Raw genomic sequence first — 25,975 nt, forward strand, 5'->3', positions numbered from 1 at the left:
CAAGGAAAATTAAGTAACTTGTCCAAATGGCATAGCTGGGAATCACACCCCAGGTCAGAGAGAGTGTTCCTAACCATTGCCTGCCTTCCTTCTGCATCCTGAGAAGGAGGCCAGCCCAGGACTGCTCCTCACCTAGGATGACAGCATTAATTGAACTCCTTCTGGAAATTCTTGTCACTTCTTAGCCTCCCCTTCTAACCTTTCTGTTTTCTCTTCTCAGGTTTTTAGATCCTTTGGGGGGTTTACTTCTCATTGACGTCTGATCATTATAACTCTCTGTGATCCTCCCTCGGCAAAAACATCCAGTTCTACAGAGCTCTATAGAAATAAAATGGGACTGAATAACCTATAATACAATTGGACCAAGATGATTTTAAGCATTGTTAAACAGGGTTTGAGAGCACACAGTTGGTGATGTTTGTGTCTGAAACCCTGGCAATCTGAGGCTCCTTAATAAATTGGGTATAATTGGAGTTATTGGGTATCAGCCTTTTAAAGACTCAACTCTGATGGCCAAGTGCCCTTCCAGGTAGACTGGACTCCCGCCAGCTGCTTGAATATGCCCACTTCACATGATGATGTTCTGTCAGGCCTGGAGAGGTGCAATCTTGATCCATTGGCCATCAAAGGCAGTGCTACAGGGGAAGAAGGGGGGCTGTCAACAGAAGAAAATGCAGCCTCAGTAATTTGTGTGGAAGTGAGTGAGAGAGCATGACTACCCCACTTACCTCTTGATGGTGATGAAAAGTTATGAAGTGAGTGTGTATGAATGTCAGACCTTTTAAACCCATGTTTATTGCCAAATCCTTCCCTTCCGACTCTAAGTCACTGTTCCAGCCACCTGCTTCTCACAGCAACCTGGAAGTCCTAAAATAATGGGGTCTAGGATGTCACCCTAATTCCTCTCAAGGCATAGCTGTCCCTTTAGAGTAGAATGAAAGTAATATCATGGCTGATAAATCAGGAACAGAGAATTAGAAAGATGGGCTATTTGAAAACCAAAACTGCCTATTATAGGCTCTGTCTTGGAAACAGGAAGAGGAAGATAGACTGAGAGGGGAGGTTAGTTTTTAGTAACTGTTTTTTAAAACTAACAACAGAGGAAAAAAGACCAGAACCACAAACAAAGTTAACATTTCATACTTCAGAATCATTTGATCATTAAAAAACTCCCTAGTCTTAGGAGGGGTTGTCCCTAGATAAGTGGTTCTGTTCTGAACTGGGTGAACATGGATGAAATATAGGGTCTCTTCCCCAAATCACTCCTCCTCAGTATCCCATGATGATGGAAATCCCCGGGGTTAACTTTTCTTTCCTTTTGGTAGAGTTAGGAATCTCATTTAATGCATTCCACTACTGTGTCTCAGTTTACAGATGAGCTAATTGAGGCAGGGAGAAATAAAACAATTAGAGCAAGTTCATACAGCTGGTAAACCACACAGCCCAGGATTAGAACCTGGATTTGTTTGATTCCAAACTCTATCACACCAGTGGGCCCAGTATATATTCACTCTTTTAGGATTGGGTGCCTTCTGTGTAAACTCTGTTACATGGTTCACTAAGCAAGTAGCCAAGAGCTCAGACTGTGATGGACTTTGGGGGCAGGAGGGAGTGGGTTTGAGTCTTGACTCCATCACTGATTGATCAGTTGTGTGACTTTGGAAACCTAACCTCAGTCTACTCAAAAGGAGTCTAGGCTGTGAGGATGAAGTCCAACAAAGCATGTGGTAAATATTTCACAAGGCTATTTTAATATTTTAAAGCTATATATTCTCTAGTCATGAACAAGCAATGACAGAACAGAAGAATAGAAAACAGTGATCAGAACGGTAACTAACACTTACTGAGCACCCAGGCTGGATTGGACACTGTGCTAAGTCCTCTCCATGTACTATCTTCATTCGTTCTCCTAACAATTTAATGAGGTCTGTGCAGTTAACAACCTCAGTGCACAAAGAAAAAGCACATCCAGCTACAAGTAGAGGAGCCAGGAATTGAACCTCAGTGGATGGACCTGGGAGCTTGTGCTCACCACCAGGAGGTAAGCTTGCATGGGCCTTCTTGGGAAATTGGAAGGAGGTGGTGATACTTAGGGAGGGTATATAGGGGGCTTTGGTCCTGGGGGCAGCACGTGGGCTTTGGGCATTGCAGGGTGGGGAAGAAGGTGACAAGAACAAGGGTAAGACGAGAAACCCATGGAATGGGGAGTTGGGTGTTTGAAGCAGCTGTCACCTGTAAGATGATGTTGAGGTAAAGCGACTGAAGCTGAATTCCCAAAGTGAATCTATTGGATCTACTCTTTCCTTAGAGATGGTCTAGTCTGGTGGTCCCTTAGAGTCCCCCAAGGGGTGGGTGGATGGAGATTGTGGGGTGAAGGCTTAACAAATGGATCTTCAAAACCCTCTTGTTTACTTCAGCCACAGGAATTCCAATTTTTTCTTTTTTTCTTTTGAGGTACAACTTACATGACATAAAGCACAGGAATCTCAAAGATAAAGCTTGATGAGTTTTTGTACATGTATATACATCTGTGTAGCCACTACCCAGATCAAGATAAAGAACACTTTCTGCACCCCTGGGCAGGCTCTGTGCTGTCCCCTCCCAAAGGTAACCACCTACTTGATCTTCCCTGTTTTTGGACTTCATGTAAATGGAATTACAAAGTTTATCCTCTTTTGTGTCTGGCTTCTTTTGCTCAAAATTATATCTGAGAGTTTCATCCATGTTTTTTGTGGGTAACAGTAGCCTGTCCTTTTTTGTTGCTGTGTGGAATTGTATGACCACCGCGACTTATTGATCTTTTCCACTGTTGATGAACATTGGCGTTGTTTCCAGGTTTTGGTATTATGAACATAGCTGCCATGAACATTCACGCACAAGTCTTGTGGTGGACAAATGAACGCATTTCTGTCGAGTGTATACTCATGGACGTATAGTGGGGTCGCTGCATGTTTAGCTCTGGTGGGTAGAGCAGCTTTGCTTTTGAATAGATGTTGCATAGAATGGGGAATCCTCATAAGGTTTCACTTGGGGAAAGGGTGTGGTTGCTTAAATTTTTCTTTTTTTTAAAGAAAAAGTTTAAACTCCTCCAGTGCGATCCTCTGCATTTACAGATGCAGAGACTGAGTCTCAGAGAGGAAAGTGATTTGCTCAGACTCAAACTGTAGCAAAGCCACGTCTAGAACCCGATTACTAGACTGAAAATGTCTTATGGGTTTTTGAGCTCTCTAAAATGGAGGCTAAATATCACTCAAACTGGATGCTGGTCAGATGTGGAAAGGACACCACAATTTAAGTCAGAAGCCCTGGGTTTAAGCCCTAATACTGTCACTACACAGTGTGTGACCCAGGGCAAGGCACCTGTTGCTGGCAACCTCAGTCTCCCTCGCTTGGAAGTGGATGCCCCAGCTTGACAGCATTGCTGGTTTAAAGGAGAGCATGATATGGAGACACTGTACAGGCTGAGAAGCATCATAAGTATCATTATTGTCAAACTATATTCTAAGGGGATGCTTTGGTAAGCATGCTGTTTTCTTGCAATATTAATGCCTATAATAATTCACTGCTTTACATTTTATTTTTCAGCCTGATTTAGTAATCTTTAATGAAAGCTTTTCCTCTTTCATTAAAAAGCTAGTGTGGCAGATAAAGTTTTCTAAAGATAGCCACAGTAACGTATATCCTATCCTACATGCTGCTCTTTGATGGGACATTTTTATAATGTGACACATCTCCGTTGCAGTTGGGGTGGGGGAGGGTCAGCTTTCTCTCCCCTCACACCTGGGCAGACCTTTGTAACTATCTCGACTAACCAAACTTGGCAGCAATGATGATGTGTGAGCATGAATCTAGAGTTAGAGAGGAAAAGTCTACATTTTGGGGTATTTCCTAGAGAGAACAGAAACATCCCTGGGAGGAGACATGCAGTGTTTTTTGTTTTTGTTTTTTTTATTCTGATTTCACTTTGTAGTCCTTTTCATTTCTCAAGGTTCTTCATTTAAACTTTCCACCAAAAGGAAAAAACATATCTAGCTAATACCCCCTCGGGTTAAACCTGAGATTAGACCTGGGTGCTTCATACATTCCAACTCAGGTGGAGCTTTAGTCCTTAGTGAAGAGCCCAGTGACGCCAGGAGAAAGGCCTGGAGGCCAGATCCTCGTCTGCGAGCTCAGAGGGGATGGGAGTGTGCGTGAGGATGCACCCGGGATGATGGTAGCTCCCCTGAGCCTAAGAGGCCAGCAGACTCCTGGTACCCTGAGCCCTAAAGGCAGGAGAACACCGACAGGTGTGTGGCTGAGAGTCACACAGGGAACTGAATTTTTCCCTCTTGACTTTCCCCTGAGAGCTCTAAGTTTCTGCGAAAGAAGGTCCTTCTGTTAAGAAGGTCTTTATGACAAATTTAAAAATAGTAAGTTCCTCACATACGTAAATTGCTTCACATATTGGGAAGCAGGTTCCTATATGTTACTTAGTTGATTTTCCCAATAGCCCTGTAGAAAACCAGAGGCTGAATCATCATCTTCATTATCGTGAGCATCTTAATTTTCTGTTTAAAGGAATTGACAGGGTAAGTGCTTTGTCCAAGATCCCACAGCCAGCAGGCAGAAACCCCAGTGAAAGAACCATGTCTTCCGGCTTCTGGGCTAGTTTCCTTTACTGCCTCACAGACTCTGTCCATGGGGGAGTAGGAGTTTGGGGCACCATAGCAGATTGGCAGAGCTAACTTGAGGGAGTTAAATTACCCCCTCACCCTTTCAGCCCTCAGACTACCCCAAAGTTCTTTGCTCTATGCATGGTGTTGGCTGTATGTGGAATAAAATGCCTTAGGTTGGTCATCTCTGTTGCCTCTATCAGAAAAGAAACACCCTATCAGTCATTTACATTTTAGTGAGAATTTAAGGACTTAAGTTTTCTCTCTCAGAGATACTTGCATTTTACATCTTAGCTCTCATTGTGATTTTTGACACCTGGAAAAGTCATTTTTAGCATCAGTGAGTAGATAGAAGAGGCGTTTTCTCAGGAGCAGGGTGGAAGTGCATGGAGAGATTTTATAGACACCCCCATCCCCAATGACATCATGTCCGTAGATGCTAACTACTTGAATCAGAAAAATTCAGTTATCAAATATCTGGATGCTGAGTGCTGGGGACACAGTGATGAGTAGACTGTGGTCCATGGAGGGAGTCACAGTTTGGGTGGGGAGACAGGCAAGGAAGCAAGTAACGGTAATACGATCTGGTCAGTGCTATATAGATGTGAGTGTTCAGAGCACTGTGGGTGCGTGGGGGAACTGGGGTAGGAGTGGGGGGCACATCAGAGCTTCCTTAGAGGAGGTGACATCATTTGGGTTGAATCTGTAAAAGGCAGTGGAACTGCCATCTGTTGAGTATCTTAGTCCAGGTTCTCTGCAAGAGCAAGTCTGAGGGATTATGTGCTGATACTATGGAGAAGTGCAGCCCCAGGGAAGCAGGCGTGAGGAAGAGGTGAGTGTGTGGAGAGAAACAGAAACGAGCTGGCTGATTGCTCCATCGGTCTGGGCATCAGCCGAGAGGCCTTATGGAGCTCTGTCCCTGCAGTATCCTGTGTGGGGGATGGAGAGGAACTATTTCTTCAGGTTCTTTCCCATTTCTGGTCCCCCAGTGGCTAAAGTTCACCCTGGGGGGAGTTAACTCTCATGCATTTTTAGTTCAAGTCACAGGCCCCGCAGCTGGCAATTTCTCTGAGTCTGAGTCTCACTGGTGAACACTGGTGGCCATGGTGCTGGCAGAGGAGATCAACGTAACCTAGAGGAGGTGCATCTGTGAGGTGCCAGGGTGTTTACATGCACTGGAGTGTCTCATCCTCACAGTAACCCTGGGTTGTGGGTTGCATTGTGTCTCCCCCACCCGAAGTTATGTTGAAGTCCTAACCCCTGGTATCTGTGAATGTGACCCTATTTGGAAATAGGGTCTATGCAGATGTCATCAAGATGTAAATGAAGACAAAGTCGTACTGGTGTAGGGCTGCCCTTAATCCAATATGACTCTTGTCCTTATGAGAAGAGAAGAGACACAGAGACAGTCACACGTAGAGAGAAGAAAGCCACGTGATGACGGGGCAGAGATTAGAGGGATGCATCTAGCAAGCCAAGGAGTGCCAAGGAGTGCTGACAACACCAGAAGCTGAGAAAGAGGCATGGGGCAGATTCCCCCCTAGAGCCTCTAGAGAGAGCATGGCCCTGAAGATAAACTTGGACTTCCAGCCTCCAGAAGAATAAAGCGAGAGAAAAAATTTCTGTTGTTTTAAGCCACCCGCTTTGTGGCACTTTGTTACGGCAGCCCTAGGGGGAGGGACGAGCCTGAGCAGAGGTACAAGATGCAAATGAAACCTGTAAAATGAGACAGAGGTGAGATGGTGATGTTGATGATGGTGAGAGCCAACAGTTACTGAGGACATTCTACTCAGTGAATGCTGTTCTGAGTGCTGTATGTTTATTTACTCATTTGATCCTCACCAAACCTTGTAATGAGCAACTTTTATAATTCCCATCTTCCAAATAAGAACAAGAGGCAGAGAGGTTAAATAACTTGCTTAACGTCACAGGCAGTGGGGTTGAAACCTTGTCCGCTGAGCCTGTGGTCTTTGCGTCCACCCTGCATTCATTCACCTGAGGCTGATAAAATGCCCCCTCTGTGCTAGATGCTAGATACGAGGGTGCAGAGATGGACGCAATTTGGTCCCCTCTCCCCAAAGCCGTCACAGTCTTTCTGATCCAATCTAGCTGACTCCACGCACACACTCGAGAGCTGTGCTGTCCAGTGTGGTAGCCACTAGCCACGTGGCTACTGAGCACCTGAAATGTCGCCAGTCTGAACTGACATGGCTGTATGTGTAAAATACACACCGGGTTTAGAAGACCTAGTGCAATAAGGATGTAAATTATCTCATCAATAATTTTTAATACTGACTTTACTGAAATGATTATGTTTTGCATATAATGGGCTAAATAAAATATATCATTAAAATTCATTACACCTTTAAAAAAAAAGTGGCTATAAGAAAATTAAAGTCACGTATGTGCTCACATGACATTTCTATCAGACAGCACTGCTCTAGAATGTGAATTCCTTGAAGGCAGGGGCTATCTCTGTCCTGTTCACTTCAGGTCCCAGGAGCCAGAACAGGACCTGACACACAATGGTCCCTCAATTCATAGTTGTTGGATAATTGAATGAATGAATAAATACACAAATAACCAAATCCAGTCCTCCTCTGCATCTGCTTATCTGTTCCCTGTAAACATAGGTTGAACCTCACTTTTACCTTGCTTTATCTCTCTGGGCAGTCCCTCAATTTCTCTGAGGCTTATAGAGAGATTGGATGCTACTTTGTGCCAGGCAATTGAGAGGCTGGATGTGTGGTAGAATTTGGAGAATAAAAACGGTCAGAGTATTTCCAACCACAATGGCAGTAACCACTTACTGGAAGCAAATCACTGAATACAGAAAAACATGCCTGGTGTTGTTCTCAGCAGGTATCTGGAGTGAGTCATTTAATTCTCACAACCCTATGACATCAGTCCCACCATCAACTCCATTTGACAGATGGGGGAAATTAAACCTCAGACAGGATAAGTCTTGCCCCCAGGATTACTTAGCTAGATTCGTACCCAGGTCTGTCAGATAAGACACCGATATGACATAGAGGATAGGGAGGAGGACCGCAACAAGAGTGATCCTGCCCCAGGTCCCTTCTGTCCTGAGGCCCCAGAGCAGCCCCAGACAGCCGATGTCCCAGTTCTCGGGGTTCTGGGGAACCTATCGTCTGTGTGTAGTACCGCAAAGCATCTGGCCACGTATTGTCTCTGCATCCAGCCATGCCCTCTCTGTGCATCTTCTTCACCAGATGACTGGGCCACCCATAGGCTGGCTCACCTTCTGTGCCTGTGATGTGGCAATGAGCGAGCAGGCAAGTGACCATCCGGGGCAGGGAACCGCCTTCACCATGCCCTCCGATGAGACATCCCTTCCTGTCCTGCTGGACCTCGGATGCTACGTAGTCCTAGAGAGCAGAACCTCACAGAGAGGCCGCAAACCACGTATCCTGGCACCACTGCAGGAGACATGTCCATCTTCCACGTGTCTGTGTTAGTCCATTGTCCCTTCAGAGACTGTGCCTGCCTCTGTGTCTTCCCTGACAGATCCACGGGAAGGCTTGTCCCGGGCAGGTCCCAGCTGCCTCTTTTTCAGGAGTCAGTTCACGACCAGTTGCAAAGCATTCTGGGAAACAAGGAAGATTGCAATGAATCCTCCTTGTAATGGAGAGAGTGATGGGTTTACACCTGATCTCGGGACCTCCCTTCCACCCAAGTTCCTCACACAGTCCTCTGAGGGCTATAGGAATTGGGTGGAAATAACAGCAAGGGTGGGCACTTTCTAAGTGTCAGCCTCTGTTCAAGGCTCTTTACCTGTGTTAACACCTTTAGTTCCCACCGTGTGTCATTGAGGGAAGAACAGTTGTTATTCCCATTTTACAGGTGAGACAATCAGAGAGATTAAGTAACTTGTTCAAGGGTCAGCCAGTGAGTGGAAGAGGGGGATTCAAACTCCAGAGCCCATCCTCTTAACTGCTGTCCTCTGCTGCTTCTCCATTTTCAGATATGATGTTTATTATTTTTGCAACGATCATAGCTCCTATTATTATTTCCCATTTCATAGATGAAGAAACCAAGGTTCAAAGAGCATTCACAGCTGCCCCAGGTCACACAGCCAGCGAGTGGCAGAGCTGGGACTTGAACTCACGTCCATCAGACTCTGCATCCTGAACCCTGCCTCCCAGGAAGGGGAAGGAGTGAGAAAAGATAAGAAAAGGTAAGTATAGGGGCCCGGCTTGGAATCCCTCACCACACGGCAGGTGTTCCCCAGCCTGTGATGTTTGGGTCTAGTGTCTTCAAAAGGATGAGTTTTGTTTTCATGGTTTGGAAATCCCACAGTAGGACACAAACATCATGAGCAATGGCTCTGCCCCAGCTACACCCACCTCCGCTCTTGGCCAAGACTGCTTTCAGGATGTGACAGCAAAATCTTGCCTCAGAGTTGGAGCCTGCAAAAGTCAGGGCTCCCCTCTGGGTCTGGGGAATAGGTGTTTCAGGAAGTGGTTTCATTCTGAGTGCAGAAAACTTCTGTCCAAACCCCATCGCATGTCACGTTTCAAAATTCTGCTTCAAGGCGATGGTATCGGTGTGCATCCCTGATGAGTAACAGACACCAAGTGATGGAGCTGGAATCGTTGTTCAGTGGCCACCAAAGGCCGGGGAAGAACTGAGAGGCTGGCATATAATGAATCAGGCATTGCCTGGTTTCCTGACCAGCATCAGCATCAACTGATGCTCAACATGCAGAGCTGGCCTTGAGGGAATCCAGGATCAGTGTGACAATAACTCACGTTTATGGAGCACTCGTTATGAACCAGGAGTCAGGCTGAGTGTGGTACACACACCATCCACCGAATGCTCAAACAATACTGTGACATCGGTTTTATCACTCCTGGTTGAGAGATGGGGAAGCTGAGAGTTTAAGTGGCTTGCCCCAGGGTTGAGCCTAAGAGTCTGAACCCAGGTCAGACTCTATGTGCACAAACTGAACACTTGCCCCTTGACTGCTGTGTGGAGCATAGACTGGACGGGGGCAAGGGTGGAGCTGAAAGACCAGTTAGGAGGTGACTACAGTAGTCCAGGTGAGACAAATGGATGCTCAGACTAACATAGTGTTGGAGAAGTATAGTTGATTTACAGTGTTATATTAGTTTCAGGTGTATAACTTAGTGATTGAATATTTTTATAGATTATACTCCATTTAAAATTATTGTAAAATATTGGTTATATTCCCTGTGCTGTACAATACATTCTTTTTTTTTTTTTTTTTTTTTTTTTTTTTTTTAAATTTTTTTTTTTTTTTTTAATTTATTTATTTTATTTATGGCTGTGTTGGGTCTTCGTTTCTGTGCGAGGGCTTTCTCTAGTTGCGGCAAGTGGGGGTCACTCTTCATCGCGGTGCGCGGGCCTCTCGTTATCGTGGCCTCTCTTGTTGCGGAGCACAGGCTCCAGACGCGCAGGCTCAGTAATTGTGGCTCACGGGCCTAGTTGCTCCGCGGCATGTGGGATCTTCCCAGACCAGGGCTCAAACCCATGTCTCCTGCATTGGCAGGCAGATTCTCAACCACTGCGCCACCTGGGAAGCCCTTTTTTTTTTTTTTGGCTGTGTTGGGTCTTCGTTTCTGTGTGAGGGCTTTCTCTAGTTGTGGCAAGCGGGGGCCACTCTTCATCGCGGTGCGCAGGCCTCTCACTGTCGCGGCCTCTCTTGTTGCAGAGCACAGGCTCCAGACGCGCAGGCTCAGTAATCATGGCTCACAGGCCCAGTTGCTCCGCGGCATGTGGGATCTTCCCATTATTTATTTTATACCTAGTAGGTTGTACCTCTGAATCCCCTTCCCCTATCTTGCCTCTCCCCACAACCCTTTCCCACTGGTAACTACTAGTTTGTTCTCTGTAGCTATGTCTGTTTCTGTTTTATTATATGTCATTTGTTTTATATTTTAGATTCCACATATGAGTGATAACATACAGTATTTGTCTTTCTCTGTTAGACTTACTTCACTAAGCATTTAACCCTCCAAGTCCATCCATGTTGTTGCTAATGGCAAAATTTCATTCTTTTTTATGGCTGAGTAATATTCCATTGTATATATGTACCACATCTTCTTTATCCATTCATCTGTTGATGGACATTTAGGTTGCCTCCATATCTTGGCTATTGTAAATAGTGCTGCTATGAACATTGAGGTGCACATATCTTTTTGAATTAGTGTTTTCATTTTCTTCAAATATATACCCAGGAGTAGAATTGCTAGATCATATGGTGGTTCTATCTGATCATACACTCTTGGTGTGAATCTTGGTTTAACACCTGACTTCACCACTGGACTCTTAAGTGCGTGAGGACAGGGCTGGGCCTGTTTTGCTCGCCAGTGCATGCTTCGTGTCAAGCCCAGGGCCTGGCACACAGTAAGAGTGCAACACAAAATTGTTGACTGAGTGAATGAGCAGGTGTTTAATGCAGTGAATAAATGAGCAGATGGCTTTCCTTTTGCAGAGCAATGCAGGCACCTCTGAAAAGTTGTTTGAAAGGCAAATATAATACCAAATCTTATTCCATTTACTTTAATTACAGTACTAAGGAGGGGGAATAAATCTTGCCCTTGAAATATAATAAAGTCATATTTTAAAATCTGGACTGTCTCTTCCACTCACTTATTTTTTTTTTTTAATTAATTTATTTATTTACTTTTGGCTGCGTTGAGACTTCGTTGCTTCGCCCAGGCTTTCTCTAGTTGCGGCAAGCAGGGGCTACTCTTCGTTGTGGTGCGTGGGCTTCTCATCTCGCTGGCTTCCCTTGTTGTGGAGCATGGGCTCTAGGCACGTGGGCTTCAGTAGTTGTGGCATGTGGGCTTCAGTAGTTCTGGCTTGCGGGCTCTAGAGCGCAGGCTCAGTAGTTGTGGCACACGGGCTTAGTTGCTCTGCGGCATGTGGGATCTTCCCGGACCAGGGCACAAACCTGTGTCCCCTGCATTGGCAGGCAGATTCTTAACCACTGCACCACCAGGGAAGTCCCTCACTTATTTTTTCAAATGATAATTTCCTGATAAGACATAAGTAAGTTCCTGACTTGGCTCCACCACCAACTAGCTGCTGATTGTAGACAAGTCAGTTAAACTCTGCCTGTCAGTATCTACCTTGTATGGGTCATGGGATACTGTGGGTTGGTGGTGTGAAAGCACTTTGAAAGCAAGGTCTTATTTATTATCCGTTCTTCTCAGCCTTGTTAATAACAAGAAGGAACAGGCTGCGTGCCAGAGACAGTTGAGTCGATTTGCAGGGCTGGAGGATTGAGGCCACAGAAAGAAATGAAAAGGAATGAGATTGGTTGAGAAATACTTAAGGTGGGGGGATAAAGGGGAGAGGGGGCCAGAGATCATGAAGGCTGGGGGTTTATGTCTACCAGGCTAAGCAAAAAGGGGGAGGGGACTGATGGTTTCTGAGCTGGGGAAGGTGACCTGAATAAAATCACCCTGGTGGCCAAATTCCCACATGAGGGAAGGAAAAAGAATAATCCCCCTTGGCTGGCCCTGTGGTTACATAGGAGCGATGCTGGGCGTCCCCCAGGTGACCTTGGCTGCTCAGGGCTGCAGCTCTGCAGGCAGGTCTAGAAGGCTGCACGCTGCCTGGCAGCCGTGGGAGGGCAGAGCACCAGGTGAAGTCCACTGCCCAGCACAATCTGGGTTCAGTCACTGGGAGTGGGCAAGGAAGCCCCCAGGCCCAGATCAGGAGCAAAGCCAGAAGGGCAGAAGCAGGAGAGGCCCGCGACACAGGGCGCTGGAGCCCGGCAGGGAATGTGAGGGGCAGGCAGCTCAGAGGGGGCATCCTGGAGAGCCCTGCCTGGGTAGAGGGGCAGTGGCACCACAGCAGCAGGCTGCTGGTCCCCTGCAGGAACGGCGCTCCGTCGTTGCCAGCAGGCTTTTCCAGGGAGGCTGGGTTTCTAACGTGGAACCATGCTTTTGGAGGAAAAACAAAAAACAAACAAACAAAAAAACCCCGCAGGTCCAACAGGACTTCTGATGGCTGTACTTGGGATTCCCATTTGTGATCCCATTTGATCCCTTCCCTTCCCCCTCCTCCTCCTAGGGAAAAAAGCCCTGCAAACTCAACTAACGAATCCTCTCTCTTTATGAGGGAAAGATAGTCTCCTGTCCTGCTTACACAGAACTGCTGTTGTCAGTTAGTTCTCCCCCAGCCCCGTTCTCCTCGCTGGAGCATTTAGTAGCAGCAAAGTTGGTATTAACTGGAGTCAGCTGAAAACGAGGCATTCCTTCATTCAACAAACCTCCCTCTAGGTGTCCTACCCCTTGGTGCTGCGGACACCGTGGTGATGAACGCAGAATTTACATTCCAGGGGGAGAGGCAGACTATGAGAAGTAAACAAACATAAGGTGTCAGCTTGTGATAGGCACTATGAATAAAGATAATGCAGGGAGAGGAGAGTGAGTGACTGAGTCAGTTATTTTAGTTGGAAGACCTTGAGAGGCCTCTCCACCCTCCCTCCCTGGCACGCTCTCAGTGATTTAACAAGATTTCACGGGGCTTCCCTGGCCTCACTCATGGATGCTAACGAGCAGCTGGGGGTTAGCTGAGTAGCCGCAGGGATTAAAAAAGGGTTTCCCCTCCACCCTCTGGCCTCTGAAACAGGCTCAGCCCCTGCCAAGGGGAGCAGGTGCAAAGCTCAAATCCTGATTACGAGTCAGTATTCCCATCTGCCTGTACAGCTGGAAACATCTGACCGGTTGCGTCTGCTGGGAGGAAGGAGGCTGCAGGCTGCAGGACGGCGAGCAGCAGAGGCCGGGGAAGCTCCAGGCTATGGTCGTCCGTCTCCTGCTCAGACTGCCTTACTCGAAGCGGAACAGACAGACACACAGGACAGGGTAAGTCAGAGTAGGCCTCACTGCACCCATGTGTCTCCCCCCGACCAGGTCCCCCCACCGACGGAAATCTTGCTATCGGATGGTCCCATTTTTTGAAGGTGAAATGGCATCTCGAAATCTGTTCTTTACCAAGGCAGATAACTGTGGGAGGTGTGACTACTTCCCATCTCAAAGAGAAAAAGTTCTTACCGTGACCCACAAGGCCCTGTGTGAAATGCAGTCCCCACTCCCTGGGTGGGCTACATAATCTTGGGGGCCCAGTACAAGATGACACACTGGCCCCTGCATTATTGTGACCCCCCCTGAGGGCAGAGTTTTGTCTGTTTCGGTTGGATGACTGCTCTATTGCCAGTGCCTGGCCCCTGACAGAGGCTCACTGTGTGTTGTTGTTGAATAAAGGCACAGTGTTTTGAGTCATGACCCGGATGTGTTGGTAGGGTTTCTTTTAACATGTGTTAAGGATTTGCTCCATGTCAGGCACGGGACTAAGGCAGTGGTTTTCAACGTCGGCTACAAATGAGAATCACTCCAGGAATTCTTAAAAATCCCAGTGCCAGGCTCCACCCCGCACCCATTCTATCAGAATCTAGAGAGGGAGGTATTTTTAAAGATTCCAACGTGAGGCCAAGCTTGACGACCAGGGGGCCAGCTGTATTCCATTTGTTGTCAAAGGCTGCTGTACATCGGAATCACCTGGGCAGCTTGGCTCAGATGCCTGGGGCCATCTTCAGAGATTCTGGACCAGTAAATTTGAGAAGGGGCTGTCCTGTTAGCAAAATCCCCAGGGGCTTTTGCTTACACTAAAATGTGAGAACGTGAATTATCTTGTTGAACCCTATGTTTATGCCCATTTTACAGACAAGAAAGAAAAGAGACTAAGAGAGGTTAAGTAGTTTGTCCAAAGTAACAAGGCAGGTAACTGGCAGAACTGGGATTTGAACCCAGGGCTTCTGAAGCCGTGGTCTGGGCTTACCCATGGGCTCCCCTGCCTTTCCTCTGTGATGAAAACCCAAGTGTGCTCCAGGAATAGAGGGGCAGGTTGGTTGTGAAAATTAAATAAAGATTAAGGGGGTGCATGTAATACTATTTTGAAGATGGGCAAGTTGGTATTACTACCCCCATGGGGAGGAAACAAGTCCAGCAGGGAACTGACCTTCGTCCCTAGGGTCACTCAGGCTTTAAGGGGCAGAGCTGGGCTTCCAACCCTGGTTTCTGGACTCCAGATCTGGCCTATTTCCCCCAGACCCTTAAGTTCCACATTAGCAAATGAATCACTGAGTACCTAGGGCATCCAGAATCTTTGTTGCTTGCATTTGGCACATAGTAGGTTCTCAAGCAATGATGGCTAAATGAGTAGCCATAGGGATGGGTGGCTGGCTGGCTGGCTGGGTGGGTGGGTGGGTGGGTGAGAGAGTAAGGGAGTGAAGGGGCCTGGGTGGCACACTTGTCTCTCTGGTGGGGTTACTTTCTCTATTTTTCAATTAGGTTGGGACCACTAGAGGGCGGGATCGGACAAGAGAAAACAGTGGCTTCACCACTGTTTCTAGGACTGGAGAAAATAATAAGTTTGTGGTGTGGATTTCAACCAAAAGGGGAGGCTCTAATTCACAGAGCAATTAAAGTGAGCAATGCTTTCCCCTGGGCTTGCAGGCCTCTGAGAACCTTTTTCAAAACCACAGGAACACGTGTGGCCACCCCTGACCTTTCTAGATTTAAAATCAACAGATCAAGGGGAGGGGGGGTCGACATCTTGGTTGGCCTGAAAAGTGGATGTTTATAGATAACAGGGAGTTTTTTTAAAAAAAGATGTTTTGTAGCTTCCCAGGCTTTTACAACATTGATGGGAGTTAATGTTTCGAGAAATGGTATTATGATAAGTTGTATGCTGAATTCATTTTCCGTAAATAAAACCATCTATTTTCACAGATTGCTTTTTCTGCCCTATCATGGGGGGTGTGTGCTCTCGGTGGATGAACATTCTTTCCCCTTACTCCACCCACCCGCTCTCCTGTCCAGTAAGCCCTGGAGTAAGATAGAGCTGGCTTTGAATCTGGGCTATGTTGCCACTGGTTGTGTGCCACTTATGTTCTTGGAGGTCAGAGTCATCAACTGGTAAAGAGGGACAGGAATGATACTGCAGGTTTGCCATGGGGGTTCAAAGAGAACACGTGGAAAGGTCCCAGCTTGGTGCCTCAGGCAGACCCCTTAGCACATGGGAGCCATCTTTCATGTTACACCCCTTTTGCTTGGGACCAAGGTCAAGACCAAGAAGTAGGCACAAGTCTCCTTGGGAACTCCTTCTAGCTTCTGCTCCTTCCCCTTCTCTCTTCTCCTTTTGCATGAGGCACAAAAAGTTCTGCTGTCAAAAGAACAGCTGAGTCTTCAGTGAGAATTAACTAGTTGCTCCTCCCTGGGGCTACCACTAACTCACCCCAAGATTTGTGTTTTAGGAGATACCTGAATTGGGAGAGGGACCCAGAGGAAAGAATTTCAAATGGTGACCTTTACAACTTAGTGCTAATAATCATTATAATTATAATAACATTTCCTGGCACATATGATATGGTCTGCACTGTGCTAAATGTCCTATAGGCATTATCTTCTTTAATTCTCATTACAAACCCTGTGAGGTAGGTGTTTTATTCTGTTCTTTTTACAGATGGGGAAATGGAGGATCAGAGAATTTAAGAAACGTGGGCTGAGATCACACAGCTATTAGGTGGCAAAGCTGGAGTCAAACTCAGGTCTGACTCCAAAGCTTGCCGTTGAGAAGGGGGCTGGGAATAAAATACGTGCGGCGTCATTCATGCCACTCCACGTTGACGTCATAGAGAGGTGTAGCGTGTCAGGGAAGTTGAAGGGAAGGAGAGGGCACATGTGACAGAGACCCAGAAAAACTTGATGGAGGTGGTGCCATTTGAGCAGTGCCCTGCGGATTAGGTCAGGTTCCAGCAGGCAGAGATGAGGAGGGAAGAGGGCTTTACAGGTGAAGGAATCAACAAGACCAAAGGCAGAGAGGCTGGCAAGCATGAGGTTTGTTTTGGGGACATGGATGTGTTCAGTAATGCATCACCGTATGAGGCTGGTGCTACCTATCATGATTTGCATTTTATGGAGGAGGAAAGTGAGGCACAGAGAGGGTAATTAACTTGGCTAAGGTCACACAGCTAAGTGGTAGACCTGGCATTTGACTGACTCTAGAACCTCTTTAAGGTGGAGATCACATATGATCTCAACTCAGTCACTAAGAGACTGCAGCTTCTGGGAGGATTCCAGGCCCAGAAGCACAGCCACACCCAAGGCAGCCCACCAATGTGTGCCCCACCTAGAAGTGGGTGGGGGCCAGGATAGGGGAGAATACTGGAGAATACTGGGGAGCAGGACAACTATAGTAAGACTGTACCTTTGCACCACACCTGCCTTTCTTTTCCTCTGCCTTGGCATCTGGTTACTCTCTTGAATTCTTTTACACTGAATAATAATAATAATAGCTCATTAACCACATGCTGACCCTGATATAATAATGAGGTAAGAGGTGGAAGTTGGTTTAGAAACCTGTGGGTCACGTAGAAGATTCAAGTGCAGCCACCACTCTCCTGCTTCCCTCCCTGGTGGTTCTCTTCCTGGTGTCACAACAGCTCCAGAAAGGTCCTTGAGGCTCAGGGAGTCTGACTGGCTTGCGGGGCTTGAGACTGCTGACCAGCCTGGGAGGCCGGATCCTGACCCCTGGCCCAGTGCTCTCTCTGTTGCCCCTGCCCTCCAGCCCTCAGAGCCTTTAGGCACTACCGCTCCCTCCTGTCTGTCCTCAGGCGGCAGTCGCCCATGGACCCTGAATGTCCCCAACACCACCACAGATCCTGGCCTCAGGCTCTTGTCACCTGAGAACTCTGCCTAAGGGGGCAGGAACCCCAGGCCACTGGCAGATCTGTTTATCTGTTTATCAGGATCCATGGAATCCTGACTCGTTTCACATCTGTGACCAGAAACTGCCTTGACCCTGGAGGGACATTTGTAGGGCAGGGGCATAGCCACAGAGGGACTAGGCGCAAATGGAAATCTCTTTTAGAGGAAGGTGAGGTATGAGGGGCGCCTGAGGGGATTCCCAAGGTAGTGGGGAGGGTGGAGACCCACCTCCAGTGTCAGTTATTCATCCATTCACTCAGCATACACGCATCGAACACCTATTCTGTGCCAGGCAGTGTTGAAGGTGCTACAGAAACAGCAGGGAATAAAACAGATAAAATCCTTGCCCTCATGGTCCCCCCTCCCCCATTCTGCTGGAAATGAGGGGGGCAGGGGTGAGCAAATAAAGCAAATATGTAGTAAATTAGATGACGGTGACAAGTGACATGGATGAAAACAAACAGGGGAAGGGGGGCAGGGAGGGCTGGTGGGTTGGATTCTGTCTGCATATGGACCCTCATTCTAGTTCCAGATGGAGCTAGAATCAGGTTCTCTTTCTTCTAATCAGGCAGGTCATTATTCAGAGAACCCAGATCCACTCCATTTAGGTAAAATGCAGGCAAGTCCAGTATTTGGCAGGGGACACTCAGAGCCAAAGAGGGACTTAAGGGTGAAGCTGTTCTCTGCTCCATATGGGGCCAGTGCCCAGAGCTGAGCTGACAGGGTGCAGGGGGTGCGCCCAGGAAGCCGCCCCCCCCGCAAATGGTGCAGGTGGGAACAGTACTTCTGTTAGTGGATCTCAGTGCTAAAGCGCAGAATGGACACGTGTCCTGGTGCCCCAGAGCGACAGAGGGCTTCTTGCTGGATGTTGTGGAGTTGGCCAGGCAGCTAACATGGCGGGGAATTCTGGGGCTTGGTTTTCCCTGACGCGAGGCTATAAACCCAGAATGTGGCTATAAGCCCATCACGTTGCTACATGTTAAACGGGGCTCTGGTGCCTGAACCAAATCAGCATCAGTCACCTTCTATTTAGGGCCCACAAGCATCTCCTATTTTCACAGTCCATATGGAGGCCCAAGAAACACAGATTTATGAGACAATGGCTTTCTTTTGGCGATATAGTCCCATTCTGAGTTACTGGGGGCTAGGCTTCAACATATAAATTTGGCAGGGGACACAATTCAGCCTACAGCAGATGGGCAGTGGCTAGATCAAGAAAGGCCCGGGAGCTGTGTGAAGGAGTGTGGACTTCCTCTGAAGGCAAGAGGGCGTCTCGCACAGAGTGATGATGGTCATGTTTGCATTTTACAGAGTTCTTATAGAAGCAGCGAGGGGGAAGACTTGGAGAAGGACAAGGATGGGTTCAGAAGTGCTGGGGATGCTCTCTAAGAGAACCTGGCAGAGGGGAGGTGCAGGGGGTAGAAACAACAACTTGTGATGGGTCACCTGGGGATGAGGCGGCAAGGTGAGTTAGATTTCTGGTTTGGACTCCTGGTTGCACCGTGGAAATCGTCACTGAGAGTCCTGGAGGAGAGCTTGGTCCAGGTGAGGGGGGTGGAGATGGGTCCAAGGTGGTGGTGGGGACATGCTGACTTTGAGGGGCCGGTGGGACATCTGACTGAGTGCAGGCTTGTCTCCAGCTCTGGAAAGAAATCTGGATTGAGACATGGATTTGGGACTCATTAGCTCTGGGGGGTAATTGAAGCCATGGGAATGGAGGAAGGAGGGATACTGGCCATAAGTTTGAATATTCGGAAGTGAGCTGAAAACTCTTCTTGTTAAAGCTGGAGATGTGTGTGCCCAGAATGACTAATGCTCTGCTGATATGGAAACCCTGCTAATTTTCATGCCCATGTTCTCCTGTCTGAGGAGTCACTGGGGGCCTGGGGTGAGGAGAGATCTCCTGTCTGAGGAGTCACTGGGTCTCCTGGGTGTTAGCTCCCTTCCTGAGGCCCGAGAGGAATCAGCTCTTGCGACTTAATGAGTCACTGGACGCCCTCCTAGCTGAGTCAGCCCAGGTCCCCCTCCTGGGAAGGGCTCCAAGCGGCTCTTGGAGAACCACCTGCCTTGTTTATCAGAGGGGCGGGAGGGCGGGGGTGTGACTCCTAGGCCAGTGAGATGCAGTGTCTGGTCTACACAGGGTCAGTAATGATGCCAGTGAACAAAAAGCATTTGCTGGGCTTTGAGGGTACATGACATAATTTTGGTAGTCATAGCACATTCGTATTTTTAAGATGTCTTTCTTGGGCTGCTTTTAAAATAATAACAGTTGACATGTATAGAGTCCTCATTGGATGCCAGCCGACGTGCAAAGCATTTCACCTGCGCTGTCAATTCGTCCTCACAGCTGGACACTGTAGTTGTGCCCATTTTGCTAATGAACACACAGAAACTCCGAGAGGGAAGGAGCTTGTGCGAGGTTGTGTGGTTTGAAGTAGAGGGGCCGGGATGTGAACCCCAGCAGGCTGCTGTCAAGCCTCCCACCTTGTCACATGGCTGCTGCCCAGTGTGTTCCTTCGTGGAAGGCAGATCTTTGCCTCCCCTGTTTCCCTGGCCTCACAAACACACTCGGGGCTCATTCCTAGCTCCCTCCCACGGGCTGGCATATGACTTGGGCAAGTTGCTTACCTCTCTGTATCTCAGTCTTCCTTCTTTTGTAAAATGAGAAAATAGCTCCCACTGGAACAGGACTTTGGAGTGAGTTTAAGGATAATGAGGCATAATTAGCTCCATGCTTGGAACATAGTAAGTGTCCGTGGCAGATGGTACTGCCCAGAGATGGCCATGACAATATCTATTCCATCCCACAGGCTCCTTTTCTCATGTGATGGTGACACTTTTGCATTGACCATTGGGTTTAGATTCCCTCCACTTGAACCAGGATGTACCTTGGTAATCACCTTGGCAAGCAGGGTATGATGGAAGTGATGCTAGGTGACTTCTGAGGCTAGGTCATAAAAGTGTGTGCCTGGCTCTCTCACTCTGTCTTGAGACACATGCCCAGGGAGCCATGAGCCAACATGTAAGTTGTGTGGTTACCCTGTGGCCGCCATGCTGGAGAGAGCATGTGGGGAGACCCCTCAGAGGTAGAGCCCCAGCTCTTCCAGCCCCCAGACCTTTGAGTGTGTCCAAAAAGTGTATCAACTCCTATTGGCTGTTTGGGAGTTAATGAGTGGCAATAAAGGCTAATTGGATCATCTGAGACCGGAAGGTTTGGACTGTGCAAATGAGGGACAACCAGGATGAAAGTCCTGTATGTGGCAGCCTAGGAAGTGGCGTTCATCCCTTATCTCTTCCCTGTGAGCCCTCTGTAGGCTAAGGTAATAAGGCATCCTTTGTTACATCATTTTAAACTTTTCCCAACACTTCCATATCAACAATCTCATTTCAGCCACATCATATGCCTCCAGGATGGAGTAGGACAGGGATTATTTACTCCATACGCTAGCTGGGCAAACTGAGGCACAATAAGGGGAGGTGACAAGATTCAAGGACATACATTTGGTTAGGGGCAGAGCAAAGAAAGTATATTCTCCTTGCCTTCAAAGCCTAGTTCTTCAACTTGCTAGCTGTGTGACCTTAGGCAAGCTACTTAACTTCTCTGTGCCTCAGTTTTTTCATCTGTAAAGCAGGGATAAAGATGGCACTCCTTTAGAGGGTTGTGGTGAGGATTAATTTAGATATTTCATGTGAAGTGTTTAGGACATTACTAGCAGGTAGGGAAAAGCTAGGAAGTGGTTGAATTGGGGTTTCAATCAGGTAGTCTAACTCCAGACTCCACACTGGTGAGCCCAAGTCCTGGAAATTCCCACCAATCCCCCAAAAGGAGGCCAGATAGCAATATCCCAGGTACTCCCACCATTTCCCGGAGAGCCTAATTTTTGAGTCCATCTTGGCCACCCTTCTCTGTTCACTGTGCCTTGAATACACGATTCCTGAACTGAAGGCAGCACCATCACCTCCTCCTTTGTTAGTGCAGCCCAAGATTTCATTGGTTTTTTTGGCAGTCACATCACACCATTGACTCATCCTGAGTCAAATCCTAAGTGTTCTTACCACAGGTGCTAGCATCAAGCTGCTTTCCTACCCATCTAGGATTGGTGCAGTTGGAGATTTAACAAATCTGACTACAGCATTGTGTAGTTTGTTAGGTTTTGCCTGTTGGCGTCTCCTGCTTGAGAAAGAACCCAGATGAGCTCCTCCTTCCTGGGTACCTGGAGATACCCTCTATGCTTCTAATATACCCTCCCTTTTCTCTTAAGTTAGTTTGAGTGGCTTGCTGTTACTTGCAGCCAAAAAAGTAAGCCGTGGACTGACTTCTGGGCAGTCCACAGGTAGGAAGGAAGGAGGTGTGGCACGGATGTCATGAGTGGTAGAGTGTGGAGAAGGCAAACACTGGGAGCTTGTGCCACGTCCCAAGTCCCACATCCCACGTCCAAGCCCGTGGCTGGCATTGCAGTTGATCACAAGTCTTTTTCCTGCTGAGTCTGGATATGGCCTCAACTTTGATCAGCTGTCTCCTGAATAGAACAGAGACGGTGTTCTAAGAGGACACTGGCATAATTAATCAGGCATCTAGAATTTTGGTTGTTTAGATGGCTCCTTAGCTCTCTAAATGTGCTGCCATCTAACCCACATTTTCCCAGCTTGCCCACAAGGATGAGATGATATTTTCGTCGTGCCTAATTTCTTGCTGAACTACAAATTCTCTAAGTGGCCACATTGCTTGATCCTACTAGTCTAGCAACACTGTGTATGGTGCTTGCTCAGATGGTCACTGGGTGGTTGTCTCTGGACCCCACAGTGGGTGGGTGGGTCAGAGTGGATGGAACCCAGTCCCAGAGCCCAATGGGCATCACTTTTGCAGTTGGTGGTGAGATGCCAAGTCCTGTGAGGGGGTATCCACCAGGTGCCTTTGCTCAGGTGACATATGGCACACGGCAGATGGACTCTGGTATGTCTACAGCTCTCTGCGTAACTCCCGCGCGGTATCAAAAGACAGTGCTGACTCAAGTGGAGGCTGAGCCACCCCCAGACGCTTTTCCACCTTGTCCTTGGATCCTGCAAGTTATGTCCTAATTGGTCCCCGTTCTTCCCCCACCTCAGTCCCTAGTCTAGGGACACCTTTCTATTCTGGGAAGAGGTAGCTTCACCCTTACTTATATTCTCTCAAATATATTGTCTATGCACAAGCCCTTCTTATTCTCCTGTGCCTAGGCTTTTGAAGCTCGAAGTTAGTCATTAACTTTTCTCTTTTCCTCTGCTTTCTTTTATGCCATCGCTTCCTTGAGGGAAGGAATGCAGACTGCCGGGCTGACCAAAACAGGAGAGAGGCACAGGGGTATGAGGAAATGCCAGAATTAAAAAGCACATCGGTGCATGTTTTAGAAATGTAATCCCACTACACAGGTTATAGAAACTTCGTCAAGCCAGTCTGAGCAAATTAGGGGAGTTTATGGTAAGAGTGAAGTTTAGGGAGGGCAGGGGTAGAAATTTGTCACAAAGGACGGGGCTCAGGAGCCAGGCAGCATCGGAAGCTTGGAGGAAGGCGCTCTCACCGTTGTCACTGTGTTGGGTGCCGCGGTCTCTCATCTCTGCCCCTCTCGGAATGTCTACTTTTTTTTTTTAAACATCTTTATTGAAGTGTAATTGCTTTAGAGTGGTGTGTTAGTTTCTGCTTTATAACAAAGTGAATCAGCTATGCATATACATATATCCCCATATCTCCTCCCTCTTGCGTCTCCCTCCCACCCTCCCTATCCCACCCCTCTAGGTGATCACAAAGCACCGAGCTGGTCTCCGTGTCCTATTCAGCTGCTTCCCACTAGCTATCTATTTTACATTTGGTAGTGTATATATGTCCATGCCACTCTCTCACTTAGTCCCAGCTTACCCTTCCCCCTTCCCGTATCCTCAAGTCCCTTCTCTACATCTGTGTCTTTATTCCTGTCCTGCCCCTAGGTTCTTCAGAACTTTTTTTTTTTTTTTAGATTCTATATATATGTGTTAGCATACGGTATTTATTTTTCTCTTTCTGACTTACTTCACTCTGTATGACAGTCTCTAGGTCCATCCACCTCACTACAAATAACTCAATTTCGTTTCTTTTTATGGCTGAGTAATATTCCATTGTATATATGTGCCACATCTTCTTTATCCATTCATCTGTCGATGGACACTTAGGATGCTTCCATGTCCTGGCTATTGTAAATAGAGCTGCAATGAACATTGTGGTCCATGACTCATTTTGAATTATGGTTTTCTCAGGGTATATGCCCAGTAGTGGGATTGCTGGGTTGTATGGTAGTTCTATTTTTAGTTTTTTAAGGAACCTCCATACTGTTCTCCATAGTGGCTGTATCAATTTACATTCCCACCAACAGTGCAAGAGGGTTCCCTTTTCTCCACACCCTCTCCAGCATTTATCGCTTGTAGATTTTTTGATGATGGCCATTCTGACCCGTGTGAGGTGATACCTCATTGTAGTTTTGATTTGCATTTCTCTAATGATTAGTGATTTTGAGCATCCTTTCACGTGTTTGTTGGCAATCTGTATATCTTCTTTGGAGAAATGTCTCTTTAGGTCTTCTGCCCATTTTTGGATGGGGTTGTTTGTTTTTTTTTTTTGATATTGACCTGAATGAGCTGCTTGTAAATTTTGGAGATTAATCCTTTGTCAGTTGCTTCATTTGCAAATATTTTCTCCCGTTCTGAGGGTTGTCTTTTTGTCTTGTTTATGGTTTTCTTTGCTGTGCAAAAGCTTTTAAGTTTCATTAGGTCCCATTTGTTTATTATTGTTTTTATTTCCATTTCTCTAGGAGGTGGGTCAAAAAGGATCTTGCTGTGATTGATGTCATAGAGTGTTCTGCCTATATTTTCCTCTAAGAGTTATAGTGTCTGGCCTTACATTTAGGTCTTTAATCCATTTTGAGTTTATTTTTGTGTATGGTGTTAGGGAGTGTTCTAATTTCATTCCTTTCCAGGTAGCTGTCCACTTTTCCCAGCACCACTTAGGAATGCAAGAGATTTCTGTACATTAATTTTGTATCCTGCTACTTTACCAGATTCATTGATTAGCTCTAGTAGTTTTCTGGTAGCATCTTTAGGATTCTTTATATATAGTATCATGTCATCTGCAAACAGTGACAGCTTTACTTCTTCTTTTCTGATTTGGATTCCTTTTATTTCTTTTTCTTCTCTGATTGCTGTGGCTAAAACTTCCAAAACTATGTTGAGTAATAGTGGTGAGAGTGGAGGAATGTCTACTGGACTCCTCTCTCTCAGGACTGGCTTTCATGGCTGTGGTGGGCATATGACATGTGGATCTCCAGTGCTGCCTCTAGCTCAAACGGTGCTTTTGTACCAATTAGAAAAGCTGCCGTTTCACGGAAACTGTCTACTGAGGACTGTCTTAAAAACACACAAATAAGGGAGGACCACAAATGTTAATGTCCCCTCTAGAGTTGTTTAGTGAACCACTTGTAGAGTTGTGTGCTGTGACTGCAAGGATGCCTCCAGTTATCCTCAGAAGCAGCCACAGAGAAGAATCAACATTCCTGAGTCCTAGCCCCCGAGAGAAAGAAACTTATCGGTCCAGTCTGGGCCAGGTGTCTGCCTGTCTGTGCTTCAGTCAGCTGTTGCAGGAGGCAGGCTCAACTGTACGTGCATATCTTCAGACAATTGGCTGTGAAGGTTGGGCAGATCACCCCAAAATGCACATTATAGAGGTTCATCACGTTCATGTTAGGGTACTTCTTTGGCAAATCCCCCAAATTTAACACATCATTTAAAATACTGAATTAATAAATCTCAGGATAAAAGTTCTTTAGGAGGATCAACGTGGTAGTTCCTTTTGGGGCCAGTCACTCTACAGGTCACCTAAAGCATCATTGTCTGGTGTTGTTGCTTAAAATGGGATGTATCAGCTTAAATGTCACTTCTTCGGTAAACCTTACTTGATCCCCTATAGGAAACGATGTTCCCTTCACTCAAACAAGGTAAATGAAGGGTGCTTTTCCAAAGGTGAGGGCAGAGTTAAGGGACTCCAACAAGGAAAGTTGATGCCTCCTTGGAGCTAGCAAGAGCTGGCAGCCTTACCTCTGCTGGACTTGAATAGGCAGGGGTGGGAGCAGCTTTTGGGGCCAGGAGAACGTGGTGGGAGTTGTAGGGATTGTGTAGAGGGTGCCTGGCAGAACCTGTGACCTCAGGTAGAGGGGGGCAGCTAGCCCACCAGGGAAGGAGCTGGGAAAGTAAATATCTCGCCTTCATTCTCTCCGCCTCTCCAGTCTCCTGCCAGTGCCTTGATTGGCTGAATCTAACTGGAAGCCAGAGGACAAGAGATCCTGTTGAAACAATCCATACATGTTAGCCTCCCGAGGGCACAAAGGATGGAAAGAGATGGAAAATGGATCTGGGAGCGGCAAATGGAAAATATCCAGCACGTCCCAAACTAGGTACCTCCGCTGTTTGCCACTCCAGACGACTGCATTTCCCCATCATAATACTTATTCTAATTTATTGTATCTATTGGGAGATTAAGCATGTGGTAAGGATTGTGTC

General features: G+C 47.0%; 1 long non-coding RNA gene across 1 annotated transcript; it reads left to right on the top strand.

Moving 5' to 3' along the window:
* Window positions 1–1,672: 1,672 nt before the first annotated feature.
* On the top strand, window positions 1,673–25,768 carry LOC130707419 (uncharacterized). The gene is made up of 5 exons (XR_009007315.1): window positions 1,673–2,041; window positions 2,455–2,607; window positions 8,698–8,850; window positions 13,358–13,513; window positions 25,702–25,768. It is a non-coding gene; the product is annotated as an uncharacterized LOC130707419 (long non-coding RNA).
* Window positions 25,769–25,975: the final 207 nt, after the last annotated feature.

This window comes from Balaenoptera acutorostrata, chromosome 2, assembly GCF_949987535.1.
Source record: "Balaenoptera acutorostrata chromosome 2, mBalAcu1.1, whole genome shotgun sequence".
NCBI classification, from domain to species: Eukaryota; Metazoa; Chordata; class Mammalia; order Artiodactyla; family Balaenopteridae; genus Balaenoptera; species Balaenoptera acutorostrata.